At 43.9% G+C, this 23,900-nt stretch overlaps 1 long non-coding RNA gene across 1 annotated transcript in view; it reads left to right on the top strand.

Annotated features, from left to right (window-relative positions):
- The first annotated feature begins 15,301 nt into the window (after positions 1–15,301).
- LOC123614882 (uncharacterized) overlaps positions 15,302–23,900 on the top strand; it is a 34,547-nt gene continuing 25,948 nt past the window's right edge. Inside the window, exon 1 of the long non-coding RNA XR_006722362.2 lies at positions 15,302–15,527. This is a non-coding gene — a long non-coding RNA (uncharacterized LOC123614882). The remainder of the gene's footprint in view (positions 15,528–23,900) is intronic.

Below are 23,900 nucleotides of genomic sequence, written 5' to 3'. Positions count from 1 at the left end.
CCAGCCCGGCAGCGGGCGCCTGCGACCCGGGACCAGCCTTTGGCACGCGCACATGGGGCACTCGGAGGTCCTGACGGGGATTGTGGGCATCTGTAGAGGCCTAGTGGGGAAAAAAGGTCAAAAAAAAAAAAAAAAAAAAAAGTATTGGGGAAAAATTTTTTTAAGTTAAGGTATCAAATAAAATCTTTTTAACATCCCTACTAAACAATTTGATTTGGTTCTGTAATCAGCCATTTTATTTTTACATCAGATTTTATGCTTGAAATGGCAATTGATGGATCCCTTCAAATACACCATAGGGCACTACCCTTCCTGACCTGGTGGTAGTGACTAGATTTGCTTTGTTGTCACTTGTGTGGAGAGCACTTTATGTGACATATTTCACACATGCACCAAAAATAAATAAATAAATAAATAAATAAATAAAGTAAAATAAAATTCTTAACACTACATCAACAGGAAACTTTACATGAATAGGTATTTAAAAATGTGAACAATCATTTTACATGCTAAAATTGAGCACAGTTGACACTAAATTGAAAGGATCTAATAGCTCTTCCTTTTCTTTCATTTATGATTAGAATATAATGTTGAAAATTCTCTTGTCAATAAGAGTGGATTTTGAACGCAATTCGACTTTTTCATTTAAGTGTTTCCAAATGAGGAAGTGCTTTTTTAAAAACAGCTTTACTGAGGTGTACTTAATATACAAAAAGCTGCACATATTTAATGCATACAATTTGATACACTTGGACATGTGCAAACACCTATGACACCATAACTACAATCAAGGTAATAAACATATCCATCACCTCCAAAGGTTTTCTTGTGTCCTTTCGGTTTTTGTTTTGGTGGTGGGGGGGGTTGGGGAGGGGTTGGTAAGGGGTTGGTTGAACACTGCACATGAGCTTGACAAATCTCTTAACAAATTTTCAAGTGCACAAGACCATATTGTTAACAACAGGTTCTGCATTGCATGGTGGATTTCTAAGGAAGTGTTTCTGCAAAATATGCATGTGAAATACGAGCTGTCACCCAGGCACTAGTCAAAAGGCACATCAGCTACAAGGGGCACAGTTTGGGGGCTGTGTCCACCAGACACCGCCCTCTTCAAGCCTCCCTGCATTTAGGTAGGAGGGGAGGATGGAACACCTCCTAAGCTGTGTCCACCCTGGCAGCAAAGCAGCAGGTACCCATGATGCTCACCAGGCAACACGTAGCCACCCCTACGAGGGAAGTCTCAGTGTCTCACTAGTGACCCAAGGTGAGTCACAGTCATGGCCACGGCTGGAAACCCTGCCCTCTTTCTCCCCCTCTCCAGAGTCCAGCTGGGTGCCTGCTGAATTCAAAATACGATTGCTGAATGATGGGCCAGTAGCAATATTACTGTGCAAATATGATCCATGTTTTATAAAATAAGTTTCTATGTATAGGAAGAAAAAAAACTAGAGGGAAAGGGACCAAATTATTAGCAGTTGTAAATGCCATGAGTCAGACCTTTTTCATTCCCTTTTTTAATTCTCATTTTTCTGAATTTTCTACATTGGTTATATAAAACTGTTATAACCAGAACAAATGTTATTGTTTACAATGGAGAAGCACCAGGAGGTAGATTTTAGCTGTAGAGCAGTTGAAAGTATTTTGCCTGTGTCATTCCACGAGCACGCTCATTTCACTCACATTCCTCTGGGATGGCTACAGAAGCTTCTACATTTCATAGGGCAAACCAAATGTGTTTTAAGTCCAAGATTTCTTTCTCAGTTCCCTATTGCTGTGTAACCAACCATCCCCAAACCTATGGCCCAAACAGCAAATTCACTTTGCTCACAAATCTGCAATTTGGGCAGAACTTCATGGGGAACTGTTTTCTCTGATCCACTTGGCATAAGCAGGGGCAGCTCCAAGGCTGGGGGCGGGGATCAGCTGAAGACTCATTCCCTCAGATGTACGGGATTGATGCTGGCTTGTGCTTGGCCCTTCCTTGAGGCTGTTGACTAGAACATCTACACATGGCCTCTCAGTATGGCCTGTGCTTCCTCACAGCATGGTCACTGGGTTCTCAGGGAGGACTTGCAAAGAGGGAGAGTCAGGTAGAAGCTGTATCCGAGGTAGGGTCAGAAATCACACAGCTCTACTCTAATTGGTCAGGGCCATCACAAAGGGGAGGGAACGTAACTCTCCATCTCTCAGTGGAGAAGTGACAATGTCTAAGAACAGCATGGGATACATACTACTGTGGCCATCTTTGGAAAATACAATTTGCCAGTCCTCCCTCTGAAAATCCCTGCAGGATTGAGTCTATCGTGGTTCTCTTGCATCCGGACGAGAACAGATATGTCCTTCAGCCCAGATGGCTGGCACAGGTCTCTGGGTCCTCCAGGAAGTGCAGACCTACAAGTCACAAAGAAGTCAGAATGAACTGAAGTCCAGAAAGGGAAAAGCCCTTCCAAAAAATGCAGAAGCCTGGGGATGCTTCCGTCTCTGAAGGCATTCAGTCCTTCTTAGCTTTGCATTATCAACTTCTTTAACAAGTCAAAATCTCACAGCTTTGATTTGTTTTAGAGGAAAACTTCTTGTCCTTTAAAAATTAAGTAATTGTTAGTGTTAGGTGCTCTTTGTAAGTCTTTTCCTGCCTTCCCTCATTGAATTGAAAATATCCTAAAATTAGATAGTGATGATGACTGTATAACTCCATGAATAGTCTAGAAACCATTGAATTGTACACTTCAAAAGGATGGATTTTATGGTACGTGAATTATAGCTCAATAAATCTGTTATTTTGTTTGTTTATTTTGGGGGGGGTAATCAGGTTTATTAGTTAGTTATTTTAGTGGAGGTACTGGGGATTGAACCCAGGACCTTGAGCATGCTAAGCATATACTCTAACCACTGAGTATACCTTTCCCCATTATTTTAAAAATGACAATAACAAGCCATTACATAATAACATAAATAAATGACAAGAGAAACATTGTTTTATATTTTTGCATGTCTTTAATGTCTGCCTTAATAGAAGACAGTTGAATATCACATCTGCTTCTGAATTCGATTTGTTACATTTCATTGCTTTGTGTGAAGTATATGAAGAAAATCTAGGCTTCTGCTGAAGGCTAGGAATTTAGTTAGATCCATAACTGGAAAGGGGAGGAGTATTTTTGTAGTCTTTTCAGATAATTGTGGTTATCATCTTCTTTGTACCTATACCCAAATTCCTAAGTGATCATTTCCTGAAATTTAATTGCAACATGGAAAGTGAAAGCATCCAGACTGAACTCTCCATACTCTGCTACATTGAAATCTATCACTCTGTCTCGTGCATTTAAAGGGGCCTTGCTTTATGCATAACTTTGTATTATTATGCATTGGTTACGTTGACCCATTTCACTTATATAACAGTAAAATTGTCCAAAATTCTAATTTTTGCTTGAAACTCAAATGTTATTATTGATAGCAATTGTTTATCTTCAAGTGACAGGCTCACTTGGTTCTTTGTTCAAATACCAAAATACCCAAATACCCACCTATGAACAGCCTTAGTTTGTTAGTTGCTCTTTCTGGTAAGAAATGATGTTCCCTGGAAAAGGGAGCTAGTTCACCTCATAGCTCAGTCGATCGTACAAATCCTTTCAAGATGCCATATTCTGATCTGCAACAGAAGTGCTTTGTGTGTATTTTCCACTTCACGGCACCAAGTATTAAACATGTATCAAAGGATCAAAATTTAATAAAATTAGAAATCCTTCTCCTGCTGCATCAAAAACATTCTTAAGTGAAACTGCATTAAAACAAAGTACATGAGAGTGAAGAATATAGTGACTCAGTATAGTTTGGAGTCACTGCCTTGATTTAGGCTAAGGTGACATCAGTTTTACCCACCATCACTTTTGTACCACTGATGCAAATGTCAGCATGTGGCAAAAGGCAGATGATGTCTTAGAATTACAAAATAGTTATCAGAGGACTGCAGACCCCATTTTAAGAACCACTAACCTACCTTATTTATGTTAACAGCGGCCAAACATTCTACTCCGTGTCACATAAATTCTCTAACTTGTCCCCTGCTGATGGACATTCAAGTTGCTTCTGCCTGCTGTCCACACAGTACTGCAGTGAGCAGAGGGTGGGCTCCCCTCTTATGCATCAGTTGGATTAAAAGTTTTTACACTTCATCCATTCATTCAATGAATATGAACCCAGTGCCAGGTCTCGTTCTAGGCATTTGGGAACAGTCAAACAAAACAAGGTCCCTGCCCTCATAGTGTATAGTCTAGCAGGGCGAGCAAACATTCAGCAAGATCAATAAAATATATGCTATGTTAGATGATGACAAGCACTCAGACAAAAATAAAGCTGGAAGGAGCCTAGGATGTGGGTAGGGAGCAAGTTGCAACTTTAGGTAAAATGGCCAGGAGAAGCCACATTGAGGAGGTGACATTTACATGGTGAGCAGTAGAAAGTGAGTGGACCAAACAGTGAACGGAGTGCTCAGAACACAAGCCACTCAGGCTGGAGGAACTCCTCCTTTGTGGTCGGCTTCTGCCTCCTTTCTTCTAAGTCTTCCATAGTTCTTTCCAGAAGGCTCTCAGTTACTTCTTCCTTTTCTCCAGGGATGTCTCCTTGAGGGCACGTTTCAGGTCTTCGATTTTAATTGGGAAACTCCTAAAGTGACTCACCTATCTTTCCCCAGGCAGGCTGCATCTTCCCCAGCGGAAAGCCCACAGGACCACCTGAAAGGGATTTCTTACCTTTCTCTTTTAGCCCAAGCAGCATAAAAAGAATCCTTAACCACACTCTGCCCTGCTCTGCTGCAGGAGAGATTCCTGGCAGAGAATCGGGGAGCATTATAAACGTCAGACTCCAGGCCCCAGGGTGGACCTAGAGGCCCTGATCTTCCAGGTGAGGCCTGGTCCCCAGGCCCCTTTGGCTCCAGGCATCCATGTCTGTCTGTGGCCTTGGGAACTTGCCAGGGAGCCCCCCCCAGGGGTACGATGAGCTCAGACTCAGGTTCACTGGGTGGCCTCAGCTCCCTGGCTCAGAAAATAGACTCTGGGCTGCAGTAGAAGCTGCTGAAAATGAAAATAACCCACTTTTCTATTTCTCACCTGATGGAGCATCAGAGAACAATCAGTGGATGAAAATGAATCCTACAGGGTTGGAAAGGAGGAAAGCTAGGCCCTCTGGTGGCCCTAGGGATCCCCGGGTGTGACTGTCAGACTGACAGACCCACCCTGCCCACTCTTCTCCCCACCACGCCCATCAGGATTGGTACCCCACCCCCAGGCCTTTCCACGCTCTGCTCACCTAGTCAGGCAAGTCTTGCTTCCACCCTGAGGCAGTTCAGTTCTCTCCCTTCTTCCTTGTGTCAGGCCCGACAAGCACCTCTCCTGGAAGGGCGACAGGAGGCAGTGCCATGCTGTTAAGCTGACTTGCCCTGTGCCCATGTGTCCTCCATTCCTCACCCAGGCGGGAGGGATTAGTCCAAAACAGTGTAGTCCGATAGAAAGAGAATGAATATTTTATTTTAGAATATTGTGTATTTGGTATTTAAATTTTTTAGTAGGAAATTCATGTTCATAATCTATTTTCTTTAAGCCACTATATGCCAAATGTTATCATCTCAACATATAATCAACATCAAAAATGTTAATGAGATATTTTACATTATTTCCTACCAAAGCTTTGAAATTTGAGGTCTGTTTTACACTTAGGCTCATCTCAATTCAGACTAGCCATATTTCAAGCGCTGGACGACCACTTGTGGTTGGTGGCTACCATCATGGATAACCTGGGACTAAGAGGCAAGTCAGAGTGGTCCCTGCTCCCTTCCTCTGATCCTCAGCTGGAGAAGTTCTGCTGCTGAGGAGTTCCTACCTGGCCTCACCTCTGGTTTCAACCACCCCTTACAGACACACTCAACTTGTCCCCCACACGAGGTACTTGGATCCACCCAAATCTGACCCAGTGCTCCCCCGACACTGGACCTGAGAGTAACATCCTAACATAAAGACCAGGGTGGGGCAGGGTATAGCTCAAGTGGTAGAGCGCATGGTTAGCATGCATGAGGTCCTGGGTTCAATCCTCAGTAACTTCTCTAAGAATGAATGAATGAACGAATGAATGAATCTAATTACCTTCCTCCACCAAAAAACAAAAAAACCAGATTAAAGAAAAAAAAAGACCAAACTTCACCACTGGTCCCAGCTCCCAGGTGTCCTTACTTTTTCCATTTTAAGGCCCCAGCAGTGGCTGCAGGAAGCTGTTGGGAGTGGGTGGGGCTGCCCTCCCCCTGCAGAGGGGACACCTCTGAGGTTCAAAAGGGTTGCTTGATTGCCAGGCATCTGTTGATAAGAGCGTTTCTTAGAAGAGTTTGGGGATGTTACACTTCATCTGATCCCCCAAGTTCTCTTTACAGGTAGCACAGGATAAAACAACCTTTGGACTCTAATAACAATACACTATTTTGGCTCATCCCTTTAGACACAGAACCAGAAGCCCTCAGTTGTGAGGGCAGAGGTAGGAGGAAGGGAGCAGTGGTATGAATCCTGGCTCTGTCACTCGCGGCTGTGCGACTTTCAGTAAGTTACTTAACTTCTCTGAACTTCTGTTTCATCATATGTACAACAAAGATACAGGCGTACCTCAGAGATACAGCACATTTGGTTCCAGACCACTGGTCACACAAATATTTTGGCTTCCTAAAGCATATAAAATTAATGTTTGTACTATACTGTATTCTTTTAGGTATGCAATAGTATTATGTCAAAAAAAAAAAAAAAACAATGTATATACCTGAATTTAAAAATAGTTTATTGCTAAAAAATGTTAACCATCATCTGAGCTTTCAGGGAGTCATAGTAGTAATATCAAAGATCACTGACCACAGATTCCCATAACAAATATAACAACAATGAAAAAGTTTGAAATATGCAAGATATACCAAAATGTGACACAGAGACATGAAATGAGCAAATGCTGCTGGAAAAATGGTGCCGCTAGCCTTGCTCAAGGAAGGGTTACCACAAACCGTCACTTCGTAGAAAATACAGTATCTTTGAAGTGCAATAAAACAAGGTTTGCCTATAATACTACCCACAAGACTTACGAAGATGTTGTGATAACTGATTGCGTGTAAAGCTCTTAGTAGGTGTTAAATTAATGTCACCTTGTTGCTATAGGCGCAGAACAGATGTTGGCTCAGGTTGGGGTTGGCAGAATTGAGCCTCAGCCACAGGGCAGGCCCCGTGCCCTCTGGCTTTCACCTGGGCACCTACTAAGCCAGTTTTTTGGGCTGGGGTTGGGGAGTGTCATGAAGCCCTCACTGACAGTCCTGCTGTGCAGACAAGCAGCTCAGCTTTTCTGATTTCAAAAGCCCACACCAGTTGGTGTGGTTAGGAGACACCAGGGAATCGCATCGATGCCACAACAATGACTTCTACTTTGATTTTTTTAAAACTTTGCTCTTAGCAACTCCTTTACCCACTCCAAATCGGCCAAGAAGCTCAGCATTTCTTCCTTCTCTCCCAGAGAATCCCCGTTACCCAGGCTGCAGACTCCTCCTGTATTCTTATGCACATCAAGTCTGCCTCTCCAGCCTCTCCCTCAAATTTGGGTTTGAGTTTTCCTTTGCATTTCAAAGGATTTGGCTGGTGCTTGGGAATTATGCCTTTTTTGACAAAGGCTTCATGGGTCTTGAGATGAGGAGGGATGGTTTGGTTCTTTCAGAATCACTGGCATAACAAATGTCACCTATTTACAGTTTCAAGTTAAGAGTTGTCCATTGCGGCCATCATTAAAAAGTCCACAAACGATAAATGCTGGAGAGGGTTTGGAGAAAAGGGAGCCCTCCTACACTGTTGGTGGGAATGTAGTTCGGTGCAGCCATTATGGAAAACAGTATGGAAAAAACTAAAAATAGACTTACCATATGATCCAGCAATCCCACTCCTGGGCGTATATCTGGAGGAAACTCTTATTCGAAAAGATACATGTACCCGAATGTTTATAGCAGCACTATATTTAATAGCCAAGACATAGAAGCAACCTAAATGTCCTTCGACAGATGACTGGATAAAGAAGTTGTATATTTACACAATGGAATACTACTCAGTTATAAACAAGAATAAAATAATGCCATTTGCAGCAACATGGATGGACCTGGAGATCGTCATTCTACGTGAAGTAAGCCAGAAAGAGAAAGAAAAATACCATATGATATCACTTATATGTGGAATCTAAAAAAAAAACACAACACAATGAACTTATTTCCAAACCTAAACACACTCAGAGAAAATAAACTTATGGTTACCAGGGGTTAAAGGGGGTGGGAAGGGATAACTTGGGAGTTCAAGTTTTGCCAGGACTAACTACTATCTATAAAATAGATAAACAACAAGTTTATACTGTACAGCACAGGGAACTATATTCAATATCTTGCAGTAACCTATAATGAAAATGAATATGAAAAGGAATATATATGTATATGTATGACTGAAACATTATGCTGTAAACCAGAAATTGACACAACTTTGTGAACTGACTATACCACAATTAAAAAAAAAAAAAAGAGTGGTCTATTGCAAGGAAAAATATTCAAAGATTTAACACATAAACTGGAAGATATCCTCAACAAAAGCAACCAAGTATCCAGAATCTCACTGGGAGCGCCTACACAGTGAAAACAAGAAGAAAAAAAAACTGATGAAGAAATCGGGCAATGGTTATGAGCAAACTTACCTAAACTGGTTTGATTCAGCACAACTCAGACCACTTGGTGGGTTAGTGTATTGGTCAAAGAAGTCTGGGGTGGGTGTTCGCTTCTCCTCCACGTTCTTGTTATCACATTGCAAGGAAGACCAGATCAAATTCTGCTAAACATAAAGATATTTATTAACCAAACGTTGTCAGCAAGCAGACATAGAATAGCTCAGATACCCTATTCTGTAAATTTGATGAAGTCTCAAGTCCTGACTCTTGGCCTTTTTAGGAAATCCAACCACATCCTTCACCAGCGGCAGACACATATCCTAGAGACCAGAGTCTTTGCCTTATCAATGATAAGCACCAAACAACCAGAAAACTTCCCAAATCAATTGCTGTAAACTGGTCCATTAAAAATCAAGCCTTAGGGGCAGGTGATAAATTTTGCTGGATTCTCATGTCTTATGCAGTATGGGTGGGAGTGCTTTTAGACTATTTCAAGGCAATCCACTTATCTTGAAACACAACGCTTTTCATTTCGCCAATGAGAGCCTGTTTCGAACATTCATCAGTTTAGTCAATGAGGCACTATATTCACCAATGTTTTTAAAAGAACATTTCTGACATCATTAGGCTAATTAGCAAGTCAAGCTTCAGTTATTGATCAAGGCATGGGTAACAGGAAGACCTGTATTTGCCATATCAGCACGGAGTTCCTTCTGATATCATGTTGGCTGAGACCTCTGGACTCTTATTTTTTTTTTTAATTAAGGTAAAATTCACACAACACACAATTAACCATTTTGAAGTGTACAGTTCAGTTCAACTCAAGCAAAAGTAACCTTTGGTGCTAGAAGTCGGGGATGAGGGTGGAGGGTGGAGCACAAGAGGGGTTTCTGAGTTTCGGGGAGTGTTCTATTTCCTGATCTCGGTGCTAACTATATGAGAGGTTCACTTTGGAAAATTTCATCGAGCAATACCCTCATGATTTGTGTCCTTTTTTTGTGTTTATGTTTGTGGTGGTTTAAAAACATGAACACAAATGATTTGACATTCCTTCCATTGAGAGGGTCTGTGTCCCCACCTCTTGAACCTGAATGGGCTTTGTGACTGGTGGACCAAAAAATATGGTGGGAAGTGATACAACACCACTTCTGAGACTGATGAAAGGCCACGCCGCTTCCTCCTCGCCTGCGGGGAGCACTCATCCTTGTGACCCTGAACCACCCTGCAAGAAGCCTGGTTACTCTGAGGCTGCCCGCCCGGAGGTGCCACCTGTAGGGCTATGGTCCACAGGCCCAGAGGAGCTGCCCATCCTACGTGCCACACACCTGAGTAAAGGAACCATGTTGGACTCTCTGGCCCCAGCTCTTCCAGCCCCAGCCACTGGGGTCACCCCAGCTGAGGGTTCAGACATCCTGGAGCAGAGCAGAACTATCTTCCCTGTGCCCAGACTTTCGACCCAGAGAGCCTATAAACATAATAAAATGGTGGTCGCTGTTTTACATCACTGGTTTTTTTAAATTGTGGTTAATAAAATGACATAAAATGTATCATCTTAATCATTGTTAAGTGTATAGTTCAGTGTGTTAAATATGTTCACACAGTTGTGCAACAGATTCCAGAACATTTTCATCTTGAGAAACGGAAACTCTGCACCCATTAAAGTCCCCTTTCCCCCTCATGCCTGACAACCGCATTCTACTTTATGTCTCAATGAATTTGACTATTCTAGAAATTTCATCTAAGTGGGATCATACAGTGTTTGTCCTTTTGTGACTGGCTTATTTCACTTAGCATCATGTCCTCAAGGTTCAGCCATGTTGTAGCACGTACCAGAATCTCCTTCCTCATTAAGACTGAATAATATTCTACCGTACATAGAAACAACATTTTATTGACCCATCCATCCAGTTGTCAGAGGACACTCAGGTTGCTTCCACCTTTTGAATGTTGTGAATAATAATACTGCCATGCATTTCCAGGTAGTGCATGTCACCACAGCAAATAGCTGGAACAACGTTGTGCCTCAACAAAAGTTTATTTTAAAAAAAGGCAATTAATGATGACTACACTTTAAAAACATGTTACACATCAAAGCATCCTTACAGAGATTAGGCAATGTGCAGACACTCAGGAAATGCAGCTCCATGGCTTCTTGAAAAAAACAAGACCTGTCTGTGCTGGACACAACCATCCAGAGATAAATCCAAATAAACAAGACCAAGCAAGGAAAAGCTACAGAGGAAGGTCTGGTGGTGAGAACCAAACCTATTTAAAAATAGAGACTAAAGAAAAAGGCAGGGCAAGGGTATAGCTCAGTGGCAGAGCACCTGCTTAGCATGCAAGAGGTCTTGGGTTCAATCCCCAGCACCTCCATCAAAAAATAATAATAAAATAATAAGCAAATAAACCTAATAACTAAAAAAAAGAAGAAGAAGGGGGATCATGGTTATTTGGGTGAATATGTATGATTGTAAGTCCAAGGTTTTAAGGAAAAAATGTAAGTAATCATATTATTTATAACCACATAATTACATATCTAACACTATGTGTAGTTTATATATATATATATAAAGAAGGTGGGATTGAGACAGAACTAATTTCTTCCTCTAAATATCAGAAAATCAATCAATTGTATCTACTACCAAACTACGTAGGGTTTTTATTTATTCGTTTTGAATAATTACAACAACAACAACGGCAACAAAGAATGAGTGGTGTTTGGAAGGGGCTGTCGTGCTCTGATTCAAGGCCGCGCTGCCCTGAGGTTAGTGGTACTGGCTCACTTTATTGAGGTTCAGAGAAGGTTAAACGCCCACCCAAAGGCACACAGCTGGTCGTGGGAGGGGCCCATTTGTAAGATCACATGCCTGATCCTGACCCCAACCCTCCAACCCCAGCTCTACAGGTCTGGCCTCCCCTCCCCCGCCTTGGAAAGCCCCTCTCCTTCTGGAGTAGGGAGAATGTCCAGGACTGGGTGTTAGTGGGCTGAGTCAGCTTCTAATTTGGGTGAACTTGGGACAAAGTCCTTCTGGCCTCAGCTACCTCGTCTCTACAATAGAAACAAAGATTCTTTTTCATTCATTCATTTATTCATTTATTCACTCTTTCAATAACAACAGTTGAGGGCATCCTCTGTGCCAGGCCATGAGTCCGACAGGTAAAGGGCCAAGCATGCTGATTTTATGCTGGACACTGACCTCTGCTGTCTGCTCTTTTGGACCCCCGGGTGCTGGCCTGAGGAAGCCTACACCAGGTTGTGATGGCATGGCCCCCAGACTTCTCAGACAGACTGCCCCCTGCTGGAGGTCGCAGGGAACCACATGGCAGATGGCTCCCTGAGTTCCCTGGCTGGCTGGTGGGAAGGAACTGCCAAGGGCTGTGGGCCTACTACCTACCCCTTCTCCTGAAGCCAGCAGAGCCTTCCTGTTGGCAGCACAAGGCTGGGACAGTTCTTGCCTCAGGAGCTTCAGATTTAGTTCTTGGAATCTCTGAGGTTTGGGAGAACAAACAGAACTGCTCTGCCCAAGGGTGGGAGATTCAGAAGTGGCTCCAACCAGCCCATGGGTAGCTGGGAGCACAACTGGCCCACCAGTCACCCTGAGTTCTCTGCCACTGTGTTCCAGCCAACTGCCATGGACCTCTGCTGGGGCTGGCCCTTGTCAGTGATTTCGTCATTCACCAGGTGACTGAAGCCCTCTAGCTATGGAAGGTCTTACCACAAAGGTAATACATGTGACTTGGTGGGCAGACAGCCCCCTCCCAAGATGCCACTGTGGGCCAGGGTGCACAGCCTGTGTCCCCACCTGGCTTTAGGGCTCTGACAGCCTCACTAAGGCCACTGTCTTCTCAGGATGGGACCCCCCACCCCCGACTTCCCGGGACTCCTGGGATCAAGGGGCCCCTGGAGACCCGGTGGGCAGGGGTGTGGGTCCTGGTGGGGCAGGTGGTCACACTAGTTCCCTTGCCCTCCCGGATGGGGTCGGGGCCTCCACCCCCAGGGTCTGACTGGGAGGTTGTTGATTCATTTGACAATATTTACTGGGCCTCAACTCCGCACAGACACCGTCCTAGGCACCTGGGCTGCTCACCAGTAGTGGTAAAAATAACAAAAGCTCCCATTCAACCAACACTTACTACACGCTGCCCGTGGTATGAGGAGCTTTACATACAGGCCTCGATTTCCTGAAAGTCCTGCTGGCTAGGTTTTGTCTTACTTAATCTTCCCAGTAACCTGGAAAGTGCCTTCGCCCTAATCAGAATCAAGCTCTGGAGGTGGAGCCTGGGAACCTCTGTTTCAGAAATAAGATGTTCTCGGCTGCCCCCAGCTTGGGATCTACCCAGGAGGCACACCCCGCGCACCCTGACTTTAAAGATGAGGGTCAGGGAGGCGCGGAACTTGCTCAAGGCATCTCCAGCCCTGCGGGTCTCAGCACCAGACACCCCGGACCCTCCTCGGAGGTGAGACAGCAGGTGAGCCGGGAGCAGAGGAGGAGGGAGAGCGTGGAGAGGAGGGAGACCCCTCTCACGAGCGTTCCACGTGAGTCCGATTGCGGACTTCTCAAACCCCATCCCGCACCCCTACCGGCATCCCAGGGTTGCAGGAGGCTGCAGGATGTTACAAGCTTTTAGTTACCAGTTCTCTCTTCTACAAAACAAACTCGAGTGTGGGTTTAAAAGTGAAAAGGATTCCCAATCTCCCGCCAGGCAGAGAATTTAAAACTAAAAGTGCCACCTAGTGGCGGAAGTGAGGAATTACCGCGTCCCTGCAACTGAGCTGGCAGAAATGTTGGCTGGTTAAATAATTGAAATTTGCTAAGAGAGCAGACCTAGAAAGGAAGGGAAGGAAGGGGAGCGGGGAAGGGGAAGGAGGGGAGGGTACATGTATATCAAATCACCACAATGTACACTTCAAATGTCTTACAATTTTATATGTCAGTTATACCTCAATAAAGCTAAAATTAAAAAAGAAAAAGATTGGCTGGTTAACGTCAAAAATCATACACTTTCAAGATTGAAAGGGGTTTTAAACAGCATCTACTACAGTCCTCCCGTTTTCTGTCTGGGTCAGTCTCACTTGTAAGGACAATGCTCTCAGCGTTACAGATGATGACCTGAAGAACTTGACACTTAGGAGAAATGCCTCTGTCAAGAATAAGTCATCAAAAGGAAGCCAGACAGGGGCCCGAATATTTACCTGCACTTGGTAGGCTTCCCTGAAGCATATCTAAGGCTGAGTCTGGCGAGTTCCGGGTCATCAGAAGTTTGGCGTGCCCTCCTCTGGATACCAATGGTTTGTCAGTTACCCTCAGAATTTGCTTGGAAGACCAAATGAAACTCATTATGCCCATTGCATTTGTTCACGTATGCCTCATTCATTCAGCAAATGTTTATCAGGACACCCTATGCAGGCACTGCGCTTTGTGCTGGAGATTCAAGGAAAACACTTAACCTCATTTCTTGGGTTCAGGGCATTAATGGGGCAGACAGATGCTAATAAAACACTCACACAAATTCACACCAACTGAGATAAACGGCCAGGATGAGCGAACAGGGCAGTGAGAATGTATTACGGGGACCTGACCTGGGCAGTTAGGGAGGGCTTCCCATGGAAGATGACATTGCTCCTGAAATGGAAGTTTGAAGTTAAACAAAATGTCAAGCAGCAGGGCCTGGTGTGTAAAGACTGCGCCTCCACCCAGGCCAGTGCCAAGGTCACTGCAGCCACTTGTCCACTGACAGGGGAAGCTGACTGCTGTGCACTGTGAGGTGGAAACAGTTCACCAAGATGGGTAAGAAGCAGGGTCCCATTCCCAAGTTTCACCAAGGACTATTAGTTGGAGTTCATTTTAGAATGGAAATTTGAAAAATTCTATCATCTTTGTCATTTCTGGGTCAGCTTATAGTACCTGATTTTTCCACTGGCTAAAGGTAACGTTTAACTTCTTCTTTATATATGTATATAATTTTGGTTTTGGTCTTTTTTAGGGGGAGTAATTAGGTTTCTTTATGTATTTTTAAATTAATTTTTAATTTTATTTCTTAGTGGAGGCACTGGGGATGGAGCCCAGGACCTTGTGCGTGCTGAGCACACACTCTCCCACTGAGCTCTATCCTCCCCCCAGCCTTTTACTTCTTATTATGTCAAGTAATTTTTTTTTACTGGATGCCAGACATTGTGACATTTTTGTTTTGGGGTGCTAGATTTTGTTGTGCTCATTTAAAGAATGTTGGAGTTTGGATGGCAAGCAGTTAATTTACTTGCAAACCACTTGGATCTTTTAATACTTGTTTTTAAGCTCTTTCAACATGGGTCTAGGCCTTCCTCTATGGAGAATTTAACCCACTTTTAAGGTGTGGCACTTCTGGGCTCTCTACTGAACACCCTACGCATTCAGTGAAATCTCTTCTCTTTGGCTGGTGGGAACTCAAACAATTCCTAATTCTTATGAGTTTTGGGAATTGTCCAACTTATGGCTCTGCAGTAATTGTTCTTTCTCTGGAAGGAGTTTTGGTCTGGCTCCATGGAGTTTCCGCCAATGTGTGCACATTGGTATTTAGCCAGACTCGGGGACCCTTTGCAGATTTCCAGAGCCCTTTATCTGCTTCTCCCTCCTCCTGCCCTTCTCTGTCCTGCCAGTTCAAGCGTCTAGGCCTCCCCAAATTTCCATCTCTGTCTCTTGAACTCAGTGAGATTACTGGGCTCTGCTTGGGTTTCCCTTTTTTGTCTCAGTCTGGATTTTACCTGCAGGCAGAAAGCCTGGAAGAGGGAAGGACTCGTCTCATTTGTTCCCTCTTCTCCCACGCTGCCTGTTTCCCAAGGTCAGGTGAGTATTTTGTCCGGTTATCGCATTGTTTCTGACAGAAGTGGGTGGGAAGGCGGTCTGATGGTCTCAGGGCAGGAAGCAAGATTCTCTTCTTCACCGGAGCCAGCGGCTCCATCCTCTAGTTGTTTTACCATTTTAGTGTAAAACAGCTTTCAAGTTACAGAAAAGTTGCAAGAATAGGACAAAGAATTCCTGCATGTTCTCCAGCTGAAGACTCTATTCACATGTCACCAGTTGTCCCAGTAGCATCATTGAGAGCTAAGGTTCCACTTCTGGGTCACACATGGCAGCCAGTTGTCTTGCCCCTGCAGTCCCTTTCCGCCTGAGTCCACCCCTCAGTCTTTCTCATGTGCACTGCCTTCTCCTCCTTGCAACCTAGTGGGTGACCCTGATGTTTCTGTGCCCCACAGCTGGTGGTAATAATTTAGTCCACTTGATGAAAACAATACATGCCAGGTTTTTCCAATATAAAGTTTCTTCTCTTCCTTTTGTACATAATAAATGTTTTGTGGGGAGACACTTTGGGACTGTATAAAACTCTGTGCTCCCTCACCGCCTTTCACTCATACAGTTTGGCTCACCTTCATGTCCCCTGCTGGAATGAGTTCTTATTATGGTGGCTGCCAAACAGTGATGTTCTAATGTTTCCAATCCTTCTGTCACTGTTATTTACTCATTTATATAAGTAGGGACTCTTAGGTTCTTATTTTACTTACTGGATTATGATCTATGACTATATTTAGTTATTTTGATGGTCCAGTTGCCCCAGGTTTGGTTATTGGAAGCCCCTTCAAATTTGCTTTCCTGTTTTTTTTCCCTCTAAATGTCCCTCCACTTGTAGTGCAAGTCCTAATTCTCTGGCACTAAGGATGTCCTGGGTTCATCTTGTACTTTGCCTTTTCTTCACTTCTCCGGGGAGCTCTAGTTCCTTTTGGTGGAGTGCGGTGTTTGGTAAACAAGACCTGGGTGGTGGGTGTGGTCATTGGCACAAGTGTGTCGTGTTCCCAGACCTTTTCAGTGACAAAGCTAGTGGACATCGATACGTACATGTACCCACACTGAAACACATGGACATACACTCAGATTTACATCTTTATTTATTTCTTCGTTTATGTATACTGAAAAATCACAACTTTTCAGACCAATATCGCCAATTCCAACCCCAAATCAAAGGGTTCATTTCCACCTCTGCCCTTTCCAGATTTGTACCTCCCTTTCCAGCAGAAAGAAACCTGGCTCCCATTACCCTCCATGTATTTACTTACTTTCTCCCTGTCCCCTGGCACAACCAGCACAACCACTCTCCCAGCTCCTCAAGGATGCTACCCCTTCACGCATGGGCCCCCACCCATACTTGGGGCACATTCCCTGATTCAGTAATCCCCAACCCCAGGTCAACTATCACATTTGAACCCACCTTGTGGGTTTTTTGACAAAGGAAGGAAGATGCCAATAATTAATATTTAATGAAGAGAAAGGAAGAGGATGAAATTATTTTATATTTTAATAGTTAATTAAATTAACCAGTCCAGCCCCTTTATTGAATAATACCTCTTTAGTGATTTGAAATGCCACCATGTCACATACTAGACTTTAACATGTGCATTAAGGTCTGGGGGGCTTGCTACTTAAAGAATCATTTAAAAGTGAAAGGAATTGTCGTGCAGTTAGTCAACAAATAATGCCTCCTCGGTGGAAGACGAGTCGCAGATGAGAAAGTCAGCGGCCAGAGCAAAGCGGGGAGAGGATGAGCTCCGCTAAAGCCTGCTGAATTGGGGGAGACAATGAAATCTATGTTTACAGATGAAGTGGGAAGGGGAGACGAGAGTCTTAACACCCCAGGTGACACCCATGTAGCCCAAGCCCTGCTTGCCCACTCTCGGCCGCCCCCAGAATCCGACGCTGCTCGATGAAGGGCCTCGGGGGTCTCCTTCGCGCGGCGTGGGCTGAAATGCAGCAAAGCAGAAAACGGCCGCCAGATGGCGCCGCCACGCCCGTTGCATTCCGCCCTGAGACTCCCCGGAGATTCACACGCAGGTCCCCTCCTGGCATCAACTTCTGATAGTAATCGACGCAGTTCATTGACCCCCACCACGTCCTGGGCACGGCGCTGGCTCTTCGGGCTTTAAGTTCACTTGATGCTAAGGGAGCCAGAGGGCGAAGGAAATCGTTACCTTCCCAGATGAGGACCAGAAGCTCAGAGCGGTCTAGTGACTTGCCTGAGGTCTCTGGCCGGACCCCAAAGCCTGTACCCTCCACACCTGCCCTGCACTGCTCGCTCCTAAGGATTACACGTCCGCGTTGGCGGTGTTTTTCTAGATACTCGGAAGCCATAGACAAAAAGCCACATCCTTATGTTGAAGGAAGCTGGGGGACTTTGGAGTCACAATTTCCAGAACTTGGTGCCTAATTCTTTCACATGCTGCCACGATTGGGAGGCTGTGGCTTAGTGTTTGGGTATCTGACTTCATCACCAACTGAGTAAGAAAATGGGGCAAGAGGCACAAGCAGGACAGTGAGACATCCAGGGAGCTGCGACACACCCTGGGGGGGGGTCTGCTGAGGACAGGGTGCCGGGGGCATCCCCACCTCTCCCTAGGCTCTGCAATTAACAGCTGCCCAATCTGGTAAATTGCTTCCTTTCCTGGAGTCTCAGCTTCCTTATCTGTCAAATGGGGTCACAATTACCTGGCTATCAGAGTTTGGAAGGAGAGAATGAGATTGATTATGTACGAGAAGCATGTCCAAGAAAACTAACATGTCCAAGAGGAGCGCCAAGGCTTCTGATTCCAAGTTGCACTGGGAGAGAAGGGGCTTCTCTCCCTTGAGGAACTGTGGGAAGTGGGAGGCTGAAGAAGAAAGAGAAGGAACTTCAGTTCAGACCTGTGGAATCTGGGATGACAGTGAAATCTTGTGTCTAGTGGGCAGGTGGGGAGAGGAAACAAGAGCCTGGACGCATCAGGTGTCACCAACCTGAGATCCTGTTGGTGGTAGAAGAAGCTGTGAGAAAGAGGAGCAGAAAGGGGATTCGACTCATGGCCCTGGGAGAAGATGGAGGAGTCAGGGCAGGGAACAGGGGCCCCAGAGGTCCACCCAGAAAGTGAAGCAAGATGAGTACGCCCCAGGCCAGGGAGGATACAGAAGGGAGTAGGGTGGATTATGGGGTCCAGGAGAAAGTGGGTGGCCAAGTGGTGCCTACTGTCCCAGAACATTCATTTCAGAGGCTGGGAGAGAGGGAAGCAAAGAAAGCGGAAGGGTGGGGTCTTGGGAAGCTGTGGTTGTTTTTAGCTGGGAAAAGAGAAGCCCGTGAAAAGGAAGGTGAGTAAGTGCTGAAGAGGAGAGGGAAACCCTGGCAGCAAGTCCCACCAGGAGAGCTAGAAGGATTTTGATGTTACAAATTAAATCCTACATTGTGCTTCAGTAATGAAACTTCGTAAGTAGATTTGTTCCAGGAATCAAAGAAGGCTCAAAATTAGCCTATTCATGAATTTTATGACATTAGCAAAGGAAAAGATCACTGACATCGATGAAGAAGCATTTAATGAAAGTTAAACCAGTTCTGAAAGAAATTTAGTAAATTAGCAATAGAATGAGTCCTTGGATGGAAATAAGGAGAACTGATCTCTAGGTAACTTGCAGGAAATCCTAGAAGCTCTCCTGTTAAGTTAGAACAAGGAAGAAGTCCAGTATCAGTGCCATCATTTGACATTTCTTCTAGACATTCTGGCCAACACAATGACACAAGAAATAATAAATTAGTATAAATACTGGGAAAGGGAGGGAGAGCAGTTATGATTTGGAGATGATATGGTTATCTACCTGGAAAAGCCCAAAGAATTAACTACCCTTTACACACACACACACACACACACACACACACACACACTATAAAACCAAAAAAACATTAGAACTATAAACTGGTTTTTGGGAAAAGGTGATTATAAAAGAGAAATATGCAAAAACAACACCCGTTCCCTATACTGTAATTCCAGTTGAAAATATGATGAAAAAAATCTATTTACAATAACAAGATATGAAGTATCCTGGAATGAATTTAACAAACATGTGTAGGATCTAGATTTTAAAATAAACAAAAATAAAAGTAAACAATAAAACTTTGCAGAGAAACATAACAGACTTGATTAGAGAGGAATATACGACATGGCCCTGAAACTAATATACAGTGTCATAAAAACTCAGCTTTTGAGTCCATACTCAGTTTAATCACTACATAAAAGTCAATTCTAAGGAGGAGGGTACAGCTCAGTGGTAGAGTGTGCACTTAGCATGCACAAGATCCAGGAGTCAATCCCCAGTACCTCAGGTGAAAAATAAGAATAAACAAACAAACAAATAAACAAACTTAATTCCCAGCCCCAAATAAATAAATAAATAAATAAATAAATAAATTCATAGATGAGAACAGCCAAGACATTTTTGAAAGAGTTATGGTAGAAGACTTCCTTACTGTTGTTAAAACCTATTTTTAATTATGATTATTAAAACCATGCGTTATAGGCATACAGATAGCCATTCAGATGCATAGAACTCAACAGGAAACCCACAAGTAGGCCAATGCTAATATGATAATCTAATATATGATAAAGGAAGCATTTCAAGTTCTTGGGGCGAATGTTTAACAAATGGTGTTTTTAAAAAAAACTTCGCTAACACCGTAGACTGAAAATAGGGTAAATGCCTATCTAACATCTGAAGTCAAATTTATTCCAGATTTATTAAGGATTTAAATGCAAAACTAACAAACCAAAAGCACCAGTTTTACTGGAAGAAAATGCATTGTAGGTTAAAGTTTACATAAATTTAGAATAGAAGAACTAAGCAAAAGCAAACATCATAAAGAAAAATTTGATAAACATAACCAGATAAAAAACCTTAAATACCATAAATGAAATTCAAAAGCAAATGACAGCCTAGGAAAAATATTGGCAACAGCTATGGTGAGAGATTAGTATTTTTAATTTCTAAAGCGCTCTTCAAATATCAATTAAAAAGATGTTTATTTTAATAGAAAAATTGTCTTTGAGCATAAGTAGGCAATTTACAAAAGAAAAAAATATAAATACCCAGCAAATACAATGTCCAAAATGGACAATACCATTTCTTACATATCAAATCGGCAAAGATGTTTTAAAAATATATAATAACCCAGAGTAGGAAAGTGTGTAAGAAAACGTATTTTCTAGGGGGTAGGTATAGCTCAGTGGTAGAGCACATGCTTAGCATGCATGACGTCCTGGGTTTAATCCCCAGAACCTCCATTTAAAAAAAAAAAAAAAAAAAAGGAAACATTCTCTGAGGGGCAGTTTTCCAGCACGTCACAAATCTTTCAAAGGTATATAAAGCGTGTTCTGATTCCCAATAGCCCTGACCTCCCTGCCCTGTAGTGTGAAGAAATGAAGGATGATCATTTTAACCCAACTGGGAAAATTCCACCCTCCTGCCACAGCAATTGACCAGGTAACCCAGTTAAATACCCTTGGCCAAATGACTGGTTTAGGTTTGGCCACTTCACCCCAATCAAGCCAAAGAGACTCAAGGGAGGTTTGCTGGGGATACAAGGAAAGAAGATTCCTTATTCTTTGGCAAGAACTCCTAGATTCTGTCTCTGTCTCCTTTCCTGGAACCCTGGACGTGCTGCAGCCATTTTCCCACCATGAGGCATAGAGTGCCAAGGATGAAGCTATTTTGAGAGAGGCAGAGTGGACAGAAGAAGATTAGGCCTTTGATGGTACTGTGTGACCACGGAATCACAGCAACCCTGAAGCCTGCTCTGCCTCTCTGGATCTTCTGGTTCTGTGTACCAATAAATCCCCTCTATTGTTTGGTTTGGGTTCCCCTAAAAGCAGGCCTAGAGACAAGGATTCAATGCAAGTGGCTTATTTGGAAAGTGATTTCAGGCAACACCAGTAGGAGAGTATGGAAGTGAGACGGGGAGGGAAGTGTGTGTTATGAAGCCACTTTCCACTGGGGGCAAATGGAGCTCAGTCCCACTGGGGAACTCTGGGGTACAGCATGAAGCCTGCTTTCAGGTTATCCCAGCCAAGAGGCAAGAAGTCAGGTATTTACACGGCAGCTCCCTGTCCACCATGAGAGGGAGGCTGTCTCCAGGGGTATTAACCAGCAGCTGGGATTTCCAGTTTGGCTGTGTGCTGGCCAAGTGTGCTTGGACAGCGAGGGGGAAAAAGTCCTGAAGCAGAGAGTCTCATGTTCACAGCAAGTAAAAGCAGCTCTCTCTGCCTGTAGAATGAATGCCCAGAGGATACAGGCAGGGCACCAGCACGGCTGCTACAGTGCTGTGAGCTGGTGGCTGTGCTGCTTGCAGCAGGTACAAGGTGCATCCCCTTCAACCCAGCGCTCCTACTGATGGCAGTTGATCCAAAGGAAGCAGAGGTGGATGCCTCTCAGGGCAGAGCAGCTCCGGGGTAAAGATCCCAGGCTCTGGGGCCAACCTAGGGCAAGTGTTTCTCCTGGACCCTCCTCTATAAAGGAAGCATGAAGCAGTGCCTGCCTCAAGGGGTAGTCAGAGGACTGAATGAGTCAATTTAAATGAAGGGCTTCTACCAGGGAGTATATACACTTAGATGTAACTGATGAAAATTTAGTGCCTTTGGTTACAGCAAAACAGTTGGAAATAAACTAGCATCCATAATAACCATAGGGACTATTGAGTACATTATTGGAATTTACACAACAAATTATTACATGGCCATCAAAAACCCACAGCACTTCAGAAATGTAACCATTGACAGAAAGGTGTTCACAATACACTGTTAAACACATTGTTAAATAAACAGAGCCGATTATAAGACAAGTATGACTGTGCAAGGTCAGGTTCCTGTGCTATCTCTGTGTAAAACGGTACCACTGGGGGAAGCTGGGTGAAGGGTGTCCTCTCTATACTATTTTTGCAACTCTCTGTGAGTCTGTAATTATTTCAAAATAAAACGTGAAGATAAGAAAAAGAGGACCTACAGAATGATCCCATTCGTTAGAGATCCCTAAGTGTAAATGTTATACACTTCAGTGGTACAAATATTTTTCTGAGTAAATGAGATGATGGATTTTTCTAGAGCGTTTTGTTTTGTTTTGTTTTTTTGCCTCTCTGTACTTTCTGTAATGGAGCAGTTTTAGGTTTACAGGAAAAATTGAGCAAAAAGTATAGAGAGTTGCCAAATCCACTCTACCACCTTCCCCAATTTCCCCTATTTTTAACATCGTATTTAGTGTATTTGTTACAATTGACAAGTCGATATTAATACATTATTATCCAACTAAAGCCCATAGTTTACATTAGGGCTCACTCTGCTCACTCTTGGTTTTGTACATTCTATGGGTTTTGACAACTGTGTAATAAATGTACCCACTATTACCGTTTCACACAGAATAGCAGTTTCACTCCCCTAAAAATCCTACGTGCCCCGCCCATCACCCTCCCGCACTTCTTCCTGCAACCACTGATCTTTTTATTGTCGCCATAGTTTTACCTTTTCCAGAATGTCATATAGTGGGAATCACACAGTGTGTAGCCTTTTCATATTGGTTTCTTTCCCTTAGTCAAATGCATTTAAGTTCCCTTCATGTCTCTTCGTAGCTTGATAGTTCATTTATTTTTATTACTGAATAACAGCCCATTGTATGGATGTACCAGTTTGTTTATCTAATGAACACTTTTTAAAATAAGAAAAAAAAACTCTTTCCTTAGAAAGGGGCTAAAGTATATTTGAGGGAGATGAGGAAGAACAAAAATGTGTGGGCAGAGAGGCCCCACATGACAGTGCTGTGGGCTGGTGAGGATGGAGCTCAGCCAGGCATTCCAGGGCAGAGGCATCGGGTTGCCTGGGCTGGAGAGGGGCCTGCGGAAGGAAGGGCACCGGCAGGAGGTACTTAGCTGGAGCCCTGGGCCTCTGGGTCCTGGGAGAGAAGGCGGAGGCGTGACAGGTGCAGGAGCAATGGGATCTCATGTTGCTTCATGTTGACCTGTGTCTTGAGGAATTTCCTGCCCAGCTTGTAGTGGATTTCAAACCACTTGTCTACCCCTTCCTGGCAGCTGCAGTCTGGAAAAGCTCACCACTGAGCCATCGTTTTATAAATATGCTGCAAGAATTTCCCAGAAGGCCAGGGGCTCAGAGCCTGGACATTTAGCACCTTCGTGGCCAAACTGGCAGACTGCCTGTTGTCGCTGGTGCTCGGGTGAAATTCACCAGCTGACAGCAGCCCAAGAGCCAGACGCCACTGAGTCCCCAGGACCTGAGTAACTGCAGGAGGCAGCAGAGAGTCGCTTCCCCATTCTCAGTTCTGAGACTTTCAGATTCCAGAGATGAATGTGGCCTTAAAGGCCATCTGTTCTACCCT

The sequence above is a fragment of the Camelus bactrianus genome, chromosome 5 (genome assembly GCF_048773025.1).
Source record: "Camelus bactrianus isolate YW-2024 breed Bactrian camel chromosome 5, ASM4877302v1, whole genome shotgun sequence".
NCBI lineage: Eukaryota > Metazoa > Chordata > Mammalia > Artiodactyla > Camelidae > Camelus > Camelus bactrianus.
The sequence above is the reverse complement of the archived record's forward strand: the minus strand, read 5'-3'. Positions and strand labels throughout refer to the sequence as shown.